The sequence below is a fragment of the Sturnira hondurensis genome, unplaced genomic scaffold, assembly GCF_014824575.4.
Source record: "Sturnira hondurensis isolate 20B ecotype Veracruz unplaced genomic scaffold, ASM1482457v3 Scaffold0004322, whole genome shotgun sequence".
Taxonomy (NCBI): Eukaryota; Metazoa; Chordata; class Mammalia; order Chiroptera; family Phyllostomidae; genus Sturnira; species Sturnira hondurensis.
The window spans coordinates 2,184,609-2,196,331 of NW_028076953.1; positions in this window are offsets into that span (position 1 = coordinate 2,184,609).

The window sequence follows — 11,723 nt, forward strand, 5'->3', positions numbered from 1 at the left end:
TTTCTCCTGATGCTTTTAAGATTCTCTCCTTATCTTTAATGTTTAACGATTTATGTGTCTTGGAGTGGACCTCTTTATGCATCTTGTTTGGGACTCTGTGCCTCCTGAACTTGCATGTGTATATCCTTCACCAAATTAGGGAAGTTTTCTTCCATTATTTTTTCAAATGGATTTCCAGTTTATTGCTCTCACTCTTGTCCTTCTGGCATCCCTATAATATGAATATTGGAACACTCGAAGTTGTCCCAGAAGCTGCTTTCACTATCCTCGTTTTTTTAATTCTTTTTTCTTGTTCTAATCAGTTGTTTTTTGCTTCCTTCTGTTCCAAATCATTGATTTGATTCTCAGGTTCATCCACTCTGCTGTTGTATCCCTGTACATTGTTTTTTATTTCAATTACTGTATTCTTCATTTCTGACTGGATCTTTTTTATGCTGTTGAGGTCCTCACTAAGTTCCTTGAGCATCCTTATAACCAGTGTTTTGAACGCTGCATCTGCTAGATTGCTTATCTCCATTTTGTCCTTTTTCTGGAGTTTTGATCTCTCATTTGGGCCTTTTTTTTTTTTTTTGTCTCCTTGTTTTGGCATCTTCCCTGTGTTTCTGTGTATTTGGTAGAGCTGCTATGACTCCATGTCTTAGTAGCGTGGCCTCATGTAGTAGGTGTCCTGTAGGGTCCAGTGGCACAGCCTCTCCTGTCACCCAAGCTGGGTACTCAAGGTGCATCGTTCATGTGGGCTGAGTACACCCTCTTGTAGTTGAGCCTTGAATGTGTTGGACAGGTCAATGGGAGGCATTTACCCAGGGCAGTCAGCTGCAAGGACTGGCTGTGACACATGACTGCCAACCTCTGCCCTCCACACAGTGTCAGCTGTTCAGGGACAGGGTCATGGTGCTCCACTGTGGTCTGTCCACTGGGTGCACAGGCTCTGGGGTTTCCTTGGTAGTGCAAGCCAAGGTCAGCCCCTACCTGTGTTCCAGCTGAGGCCACCCTGCCTGAGCTATAAAGCAATCTGGAGATGACTGCTATTTGGCTTGGAGATTCCCAGGTGAAGTCAAGCTGGGAATCTGCTGTTGGTGCCAGGCCTGCAGCCACGTAGCAAGAATAAGGCGATTGAGGGGGATCGCTGAGGCCATTGTTGCTTGTTTAATAGGATTTAGGGATTTGTGAAGCATGAACCAAGAGCAGGCATTCATATGAAAAGCCGTGGTTAACAGTATGGGTGGGCCCCTGAGTTGGGTGGGACAGTCTCAGGGGATCTCCAAAGCAAGGCAGACAGTGTTAGCTGGGTTGATGGAGTCTCACATATGGCACTGGCCTGCCAGCTCTGGCTCTGTGGCTCTTGTGGGAGGGCTCAGAAAGGGACAATGGCCTCTGCCTGCCTTTCTGTCTGGGAGAAAGCTGTCCCCCACCTCTTGTCTTGATCCTTTAAAGTGCCCCTGGATACTTTAATTCCTCCCTGTGATGCCACTGGTGCCTTTCAAGCAGCTTCCCTTGTGGTGGAGCTCAGAGGGAATGAGTAAGTCCATGTGTGGGTTCTCTAAGTGGGACTGCTTAGGACTCCAGAAGTCCAATCCCCACTGGTTTTTGCACCCAGGAGTTATGGGTACTTAGCTTCCTGGCACAGGAACCCTGGGTTAGAGGGTCCCTGGTGTGGGGCTGGGACTCTTCACTCCTGAGATAACCCTCTTAAATTTTTACCCACCACACGTGGGTGATGGACCAGCCCATTTCTACCAGTGTGGGTGGATGTGGTTTCTTTAATTCTGTACTTGTCAGACTTCCATTCAACTTGATTTCTGACAGTTTTGGGTGAGGGTTGTTCTATAGTTTAGTTGTAACTTTGATATGATTGTGTGAGAAGGAGAGCCATGTTTACCTAAGACTCCATCTTAATCAGAAGTGAAGTATTTTCCTCCTGAGATTGATAAATGCTTTCTTCAGCAAATAGTAGGTAATAGATTTAAAAAAATTTTTTTCTGGCTCAAGTAATATATGAAAGATAGAATTAGATTTTTTTACATAGAAAAAATGCTCATTTGCTTCATTTTAGGGTATTTGTTACAAATAGTAAAGAAATGAACCATCTCAGTAACTAAAATGAAGTCTTAGCTAAAAAAAAAAATGCTTACGTATTGTGAACCAATCAAGTTAACATGTTTCTCAGAAAACTAACTGGAAGAAAAATTTAACTACCAAACATGCAGGGAAGGAGACATTCTCTAAGAAGGCTTAATCTTCAGGGCTGTTTGACCTTTTTGTTAATGTCACTTTTAGAATAACAGAACTTGGCTCTTGTGCAAGGAGAGGTAGAGGGAGCTCAGGCTTAAAAGATCCCCAGTGTTGCAGGTTGGTTCTTGGGGGATTTCAGTCCCACTAGAGAATGTTGCTTCACTTTGGGGTGCTACACAGATAAAAATTAGCAAGGACCTTCCATATGCATGTTCTTCACGGGGCAGGGGGGTGGGGGCTTCTAAGCCCCATTTTATAATGGTAGAGATCTCCCTAAAAGATGTTAATTAGGCAAAATAGCCATTTTTAGGAAAATATTAAGAAGGTAAGTAGTTATATTATTATGGAAGTTATCAGAATATTCAGCTATTTTCCATTTTCAGCTTTTTAAAATTCTTACTGCTCAAATTCTAAGATAATACCATTAAAGGTGTTTTCATTTAATAAGTTTTAGACATTTAAAACTGCTAATACAACAAGCTACATGTAGTGTTTTTTGAAATGGGCTGCAATGCAGCTCTCTAGCATTTTTTTCACTTATTTGTTTATTATTATTATGTCTTGGTTTCGGGTGTACAGCTTAGTGGTTAGACCAGTATACTTTACACAGTGGTCTCCTTGGTAATTCCAACTCCCCTGCTTGCATTTTTAATGAAATGTTTCCTTTTAAGGAGATGATTATGGTTGTCTTAATGAGCTGAATAAAAATGTGCCTCAAGAATGGTTATGCTAAATAAATTAAACAGTGTATTTCAAAATCTGAACAAAAGTCATCAAGTGATGTTAATCACTTGTGTTTCTGGCATCTGCACCTTGGGAACAGAATGGTGTTACAGATGTCAGAATATTGATTGCACAAAACCTTGAAACCACAGAACCCGTAGGCTGAGATCTTAGTCATTTCTGCTGTTTGTGTAATTTCAGCCTTGCTCGTCACCGAAAAGCTATTTATCTTAAACTGTGGCCAAATTTGGCGGGTACTGTTGTCTGCCAATGTCTGCAGATGTATCGTTTCCGCCTGCATCTGTGTGTGCTAAAGGACACTATTAACACTGGGCAGAAATGCCAACGATGCTCAGATTTTTTCGTGTTCTTAGAACTGATGTGGCCGCATCCTAATTGTGTCAAATTATGTTTGAACTCTCTGCCTTTTTTTGAAAGGTAGGTATTCTCTGTCACCCATGTGCTAGAGAAGTCATCAGAAGTAGTTAACACTGTGTACAATTACAGCGGAATTTTCCACAGAGTAACCACAGAGGTCAGTGCTAAGGCAAATCTCTAGTAAATAATGACATTTTAGATATTGAAAGTGAAAAGACGTGATGTTAGGAAAGCAATTACAAGTTGGGTGAGAAAATTATAAAGTTCAGAAAAGCAATTGCAAAATTGTTTGACCTGCTAATTATTTTCTTAATAGACGAAAGTGAACTGAAAGAACACATTGTCCTTGATATCTCTTCTGAATGCTTTACAAATGTAACAAAATAATGCATGGAAAAGAATTCAAAAGGATGAGCAAAAACTTACTTGGCAAGTGTGTACAAAGCTTTTTTTATAAGGCAAGAAAGATGACTAGAAAACAGATGTCAATGGTTTAGAGTTTCGATTGCACCATGCATAAAATGTGCTTTTAAATTTAACACATTATGCTGTCCAAGCCTTAAGCAGATTCTATCTTGGACCCTACTGAAGCAATTCTTTCAGGAGAGTAAAAGGTTTAGCACAAGAAAATGCCATGCTATCTTATGGAGGCAGATGGAGAATGATAGCTCCTAGATATACCTATCTAGAAGCTATTCTAGATGAGTTAGATTTAGAGGAGGCCAGGGTCACTCACACTAGCTGGGAGCCAGGGATGAATCGGGCACGGGTTTCCGACATCCTGAAATCGACAGTAATAACACTGTCAGGGGAGGGTGGGGAGGGGGTAAGTAGCACAAATCAAAAAATGAAAGCCATCCAGTAATTTCTAGTCATGATTTTTGCTTATATTTCTTATATACGTTCTGTTGGTGCATTTTTATATGTATATATTTAATAATATGTTCACCTTTTGTGTAAATTCCTTCTGTAACTTCTCTGAAGATTGTAGCATATGATCTAGATGTGACTCCAGATAGGACAAAACCAAGAGTGAATCAGAAACAGATGTGCAGCTCTGTGGCCTCGCGTTGCTGTTTTGGGTCTGTCCCTGAACAGAAGGGGCTGAGGAGTTCAGCCACCACTGAATTTCTGTAGATGCTCATCTGAATGCTTTTTACCCAGTAGAAGTTTATTTTTCTGGCATGTGGCTGGTCTTCCTGCACTCAAATATTCTGATTAAAAACCAAACCGGTAACACCGTATTTGTTTGTATATGAGTAATCTTTCGACGAGTATGAGCAATGCTCCCTTACACTTTCCCCGAGGTTAGTGATATGAATGCCTGGCATTCTATGAGCATCCTTTGTGTCATTCTTGTTTCTTGTTTTAAAATTTCATAGATAAATGCCCACGTCAAATGTGTCCTCACAGAAAAGGAAACACGTTACCACTTTTATGTGTAAAAATAAACACCAGTGTCTTGCACGTCTGCTGGGTGTGTGTTCTGAAGAAGCGCCTTCCCTGTTCGCCCCCGTAGTGTGATGGACTAGTGCCTGGAGTTTATTCAGTGGGTGTTCAAAGAATATCTGTTGAATGAATTCATTTAAGATACATTTAATTAATTTACTTTCTTGGCAAGATATTAAGCCATTAATTACCACCAAGACATTACCACCCTTGGTAATAAGGGTGTCCATTTTCCTAGGTTTGGTACAATGTATTTGATGGAGATTGACACCAAAAGATGAGAAAAATGAAATGACTCATACCTTTTCACATCATCTCTTCCCAGTGACTGTCTTCTCCCCTCTCCTACCTGCCCCTATAAATATATAATTTAAATGAAAGCGAGATTTTGATGCCAGGCTTTAGATTCAGACTAGCCCTAGTGGGGTCTTTCTCTGGACTTTTAATTGCTGTTTTCGACAATTCCTTTCCCTCCTCTCTGTGTGTCCCTGGTCACTCCAATCTGAATGATCATTTCCTGGATTTCCTATATCCAGATTATAAACTTCTGGAAGGTAGAGACTTCATGCCTAACCAGCTTCCCACAAATACACACACACACGCACAGACACATTTCTTATCACCACATTAGAGACTCAAGTACTGAGTTAAACCTTTGGTTGACAGGAACCTGACACCAAGGGGGATTTCAAAACTTCACCAGGATGATCCCAGCCAAAGGACAGCCTCCTTTACTCTTAAACATCTCCGGATTATGCCGTTTTCCCTTGGCAGTCTGTTTTAAGATTTCCTAACTCCCCACCCCCATCCCAGCCATATCAGTTCTAATTTCTCACCACTTGAGTTTGCTGGTGCTCCTTGCCCATTGCTTTGACCTCAGTGGAGACAGAACAGCTGGTGGACTTTCTGTCTGATAAGGCTTCACATCCTTGTATAAGAGGCAGGTGAGCAAAAATTTCATGATTCCTAGAGTCATGTTTTTAGCTCCTACTGTGTGCTAAGAATCATAAAAATCCAATCAATTTGTCTTAAGGGCTTATAAGTGTGTGTAAACTACTATGGGAAAGCATTACATACACACAATTATGCTTTGCTAATGCGATTCCTCTTCATACGTGCAGGACCCTATCCATCTTGGATTTTTTGAGACAGCTTCAGTTCCAAAAACGTCAGTTCTCATTGATGTGTTCTGGGTTCCAACATTTCTGCACCCAAATTGCATTTCTAAGAATGTCTCTCAACCAGAAGTAGTGTGAAATTGTTAGGAATGTGTTCCAGTTCTTTAACTTTGAAAATATGTCTATTGTAACATGTGGCATCTGAGGCTGTCTCTGCTGAGTAAAGTGGAGAGTCTTCCAGTGTCTTTGAACACCAAATGGGGCTTTAAGCATTTTCACTGAGGTTCTCATACTTGAAAGTATAGATGTAACAACTGGGAAATGCCCCTTACTGACCGTTTGTTGATTAAAAATAAACCCTGACTACAGGCAGCATAACATGAAGAACTCAGCTAAGTCTGGCCCTTCCCCATCCTGTGAGCCGTGGTTTCCCCCACTGTAAAGTGGGGTTTGTATGCCTCCCTCATCGTTTGGAGGAATAAGCAAGAGCATGCTAAGTATGATGTTGACACAGTACATAATTATTTTTCTTCCTTCTTCCCCTAGTTTCCCTTCATCTACCATCTACAGGGGAGCATGGCCTCAGAATATTCATACATATTTCTTCCTTAACCATTTTTAATATATAGCACATTAAGGCTTTTAAACCACTGAATAGAAAATTCCCGTAATCCGGGATGTTTTGATTCTGACACAAGTAATGCTCATTTTCTCCTCATTGTGATGCTCTTTTTGTCCACCAGATGGCAGGAGTTCCTTTGCCACGTTTTGTCAGCCGTCCACATGTTTGAACTGGTGTTATCAGTCAAGCTACAGAAACAGAAAAGAAGGTACATGAAAATATGAGCCATTACACAATTAAAACAATTTTACCAGGCAAAAGGGGAGCTAGTGATCATCTACCACATCGTCATCTGTTCTAACCATGAACTTACACCGTATTTTTCCATGTATAATACACACTTGACTCCCAAATTTTTGAGGGAAAAATAAGGATGTGGGTTATACATGGGTAGTACTAATTCTGTACCTATATAAATGTCTTTTAAATTCTTTTATTTATGATTACGCATTAGAAGTGAAACTCTAGAAGGCAATCATGGTATCTATGTGCAAAATAATGCCCTGGAATATGATAATTAGTTTTGTTTCTAAACATTAATTAATTAATTAGTTAAAGAATTAAAATAAAAGATTTTTTTTCCTGAAAGTTTTGGTCAAAAACATGGGTGCACATTATACATGGGGACGTAGTATACATGGTGAAATACAGTAGGTTCTGATCCTTCTCCCCTGACTTTTGCATATCCTGCTTATGTTGCCCAGAACACATCCTCACCAAACCCCAGCCTCTGTCACCTGGATTATGCTGTTCCTCCTCCAGGTCTCAGTTCAGACATCACTGCCTTTAGGACGTTTCCTTGACCTCTGGTTGCGTTTAGTGCACCACACCCTTCCTTCTTGATCCCCAGATCCTGCATTCAGTACCTTGCTCAAATGTTGCTTCCTCAAACAAGCCGCCCAGTTTATTTATTTATCATCTCTCTGTCTAGAATCTAGAACAGTGCTAGGAACAAGTAGACACTCAAAACTTCACGGTAGGGAATGACTATTCTCACAGCACTCTGTAGTTTCCTGTGTGGCACAGCATGTGTTATTGCTGCCAGTGGGAATTTGGTTCTTTCACAGCATCTCAAGGAAAGCATTCCCAGAGACCTGTGCGTGGAGGAGGTTGTGGCATGGTAAGATTAGAAGGCTGCCTCTGAGTGTCTGATGTTTCATTTACGTTCATCTCGCCGTGGAAGAAGTCCATCCTTTTCTTCATCAAGGCCAAAACAAAGGCCCGTGTCCAAAGATTTTGTGTCATGTTAAAGCTTAGTCCCCACTCCAGCCTTTGTCATCATCAGCTAGCTTAACCTCTTCCCACGTACACTTGGTGGCTGTGCTGCTGCATATACAGGCTACCGCTTGGAGTCTGCGTTTGGCGTCTGTCTGGCTACTCATGCCACATGGTTGCTAGGGCAAGAGAACATGTGAATGAGCAATTGCATGTGCATGTTAGAGAGAGAGCTCTTTGTTGGCTGGGATTGTATTATCTCAGGCTTGGGAAGGACCAGGCACTTTTTCAAAATCACCAATCAATTTCCCAAGCTTTTGGAAGCTTCTGATGAGTCCACCCCCTGACCAATCCATTCCCCAGACCTTCCCGTGGTCGCCCACTTGGCTCCCGCTGTGCAAGTGCTTACCTCTCTCTTTACCGTTCTATCCCTTCCGCCAGTGATCTGCAGGGAAGGGGCAATGGTTCCCTGGGGAGTGTGTGAAGCTGCAACTTCTGGTGAAGAAAGCAGGCTTCTGCTCCCTAGTTTATTATGTTTAATAATGTCTGATTTCCTTTGCTCCCTTTATTAATATTTAGCTACCCATTCTAACATTATCAGTGTCTCTTAACTATGTCACCTACTAGATTATAAACTTCATGAGAAGAAGAATCATGTCTATTTTATAAACTGTCGTATCTTCAGTGTCTGGTACATAATCAGTCCTCAAATACTTGTTAAAAATCAGTACCCATAATAATATACACATACTCACAGCATGACTACAGTGAAGCAAATGATGTTTCTTTTGCTGTTTTTTTGAGGAGCTCAGCGAAGCAAAGGAGAAATGGTAGGAGGAACTTATACTCGACTTTTCTTTTTCCTACAACATCTGTGTACTCAAGAGTTAGCCAGGTGGACTTTTGACAACAGCCTCACTAAATAAATAGGTTTCACGTTGGCCCGAATTCTTGAACAAGTTTAGAATTAACATCAAACTTTGTGGGCAATTAAACACAGTTTGCAGAGCGAGAGTTTGGGAGTCCACAGAAGATTTCAGGAGATAGAAAAGGTATTTGTGAGCTGTCCTCTGGTGGCCAAACAGCTATGATGATACAATACATGCAATAGGAGAATCATATGGATTCAGACAGTTCGCTAGGAGAAACGAGGCTGAGGTGCCACACTCAGAAAAAGAAAAATACGTACTTGAATATGAGAAGCACTTCTACAGATGAGCTCTGGGCCTTGAGCAGCATGTGATCCTCACATACACCCGTATCAGAGGCCTCCTCTGGGAGGGTGGGAGACAAAGGCAGAAGCTGACTTTAGCCAGAGTCAAGGAGGGCCTAGGCCACTTCCATTTTTCTAAAGATACCAATATAATAGTTTTTAAAAAATGGCAAGATTCCAAAGGTTTACAAAAATGATTATTTAAAATTTTTTTCAAATGAATTAACATTTTTAACATATCAAATTTATAATGTATATTATGTATCAAGTCAAGCCAAATGAAATTGCCAGTATTCCATTACATTTTGACCAAGAAAACCAATTATTTCATACAGTTCAGCTTCATACAACCTCACCTGGAATAAATATCAGAAGTCTAAATCTAAGGCCCTGCTCTTCCTTGTCATGACTATGATGACTAACTTAAGTGCGCACCTGCCCATCTGACTCCCCTAATACTGACTATGGCCTAAAGTTCAAGGGTGTCTCATCTGTGTGTGAGCATGAGCTCTCCTCCAAACAAGAGCATTCTAAGCTCTTGGACCCAAGGGCGGAAGCTGAATATTTGGCTTAAAGAAAGCTACATTCTAGACATGAAGCCTGCATGGGTATTAGGTGGAGGAAATGTCTGCCATATCTTTGTAGGTCTCCAAGTACAAATACTGGAGGCTTCTCTGTTCCTAAGTTTCCAAGTCAAAGAATATAGCAATGCCTGACGCACAGTGGGTCTACAGTAATATTAATTGACTGGTTCATTTTTTTCCCTTAGCTATCACTTCCTCGCTCTCTACTGCTAAAGGTGAGACTGCTTTTATTTTGCTTAGTCTCTCCCATTTCAACAGTGAAAGCTGTGCTAAGCCATTCCAGTCTTTCTCTTTTCTCATGCTCCCCAATATATGCATTCTCCTCCCTCCTTAATCTCCCTGCTTCCTTCCCTTCCTCTGAATCCCCCTGCCCCTGCCTCCTCCAGTTACCACCCAGTAAAAACAGGCCAAAATGACTAGTAGTATGGGAAGAAGCCATTGCATTTCCCATCGCCATATCATCTCCCCTGACCCAGAGGGGTCATGAGGAGCAATGCACTTGGTGTTCTTGGTAAATCAGGTTTTTTCAGTAATCCCAGTGGGATCAAGATGTTTAAACGCTTCTCACTCTCTCACCACCACGATGTGAAGTGGAGCCAAATATGTTGGGACACCATGACCTTGGGCCTGCAGCTCTTGAGTAAGGAAAATGTTGCAGCAAACTCCTCATACAGCCACGTTCTCTGTCCTCACCCTGTTGCTAAGAGTTCTAGAGGGCTTTCCCCGTGTCCGGGCTCAGATTTGCAGCATTGCCTCCCCGTTGGAACAAACATCTGAAATCTTCACCAGGGCGTAGGCAGGTCTCTTCCGGTAATTCCCTTTTCCTTCCCTGATACCAGGTTTATACAGTCCACCTAACTGGGGGCTTGGCAGTAGCACATGAGTCACTGAACCCGATGCTTCCCCTAAATGCACATTTATAAGGGTGCAGATGTTTGAATTGGCAGCTGGACTGCACGAGGTGGAAATAAGAACACTGTGTTCCTTGTCACGTGCAGTCATGTACAGCTCCTCCAACAGATGATGAAGTGCCAATAAGAAGGAAAATCTGGACTTGAGTTTTTTGGTTTCCCCCTGGATATAAATTTTAGGGAATCTCTTTCTACTGTGAAACCTCAGAGCACTCCGTCCCTCTTGGAGAATCACTTCCTTTATCCTGCCTTGCATTGTCATAATTTATATGCGTTTCTTATGCTGAGCCAGGTCTTACTGATTTTCACATTCCAATCTCATCCCTTTCCCCACCCGGCATCTAGCATAGTACTTTGCACACACTGAGCATTCAATGACTCCTTGTTAAAATGTTAAAGTTGCTTTGGAGCTGTTTTCACCCAACCCTTCCTTTTACCCAATTGTTTTGGGGGAACATAGTATTGAAAATATTAAATGGCTGTAGGAAACTCAAGTAGCAATGTATGCCTAGGTCTCAACAGTTTGTCTTCCTTTGGGAAACTCTAATACCCAGGAGTGGTCCCCCAGTGATCACATCAGTGTTCGGCCATACTGCCTCCTCCCACCCACATTCCACCATAGCTGATTGGTCCAGGGTTTACATCTGACCAGGCAGGGTAAACTTTCAGGCACTTGCAACTTTAAGGGAGTGGGCTTGAGCTGACTCCATGAGCTGAGGGAAGTTTCGAAAACATATCGCTGGAGTTGTCCTTGTTCCCACTTCATCTGGCGTCTGGCCCTTCAGTTCTTCCACTTACATGAGTTGCCCCAGCATCCTTCCAAAAAATGTGGGGTTTTTTGTGCTTAAGTTGGTGAGGGACACATTCCTTGCACATGCTCAAAGGACCTGAGCCAATGAAAGGATTAAAAAGGGCACAAAGAAAGCCTGCTGGGCTTTGAGGCCTGAAGCTGCCTCCCACTTGCTGTGTGATACAGCACGGGTCACAGACCACTCCGAAACTCGCTCACTCATCTTGAAGTCACCAGTGATTCAAGTCAATGTTGAGCAGAGTACACTGAAGGTTGAATGAAATGTAAGATGCAGAAGTGGCAGAAGAAGTTCATTCTGAGAATGAGGAATAGTACAAGCAAAAACCTGGGTGCCCCAAGTCAGGGCCTGTTTGGGAAGCAGAGATCTCCTCTGCAACATGAGGTTCCTTGTTTCAAAGGATAGGTTTTATTTTGATTTAGGTATGGCAAGGTCAGGAGAATAGGAAAGGATTGCCATTGAGAAGGTA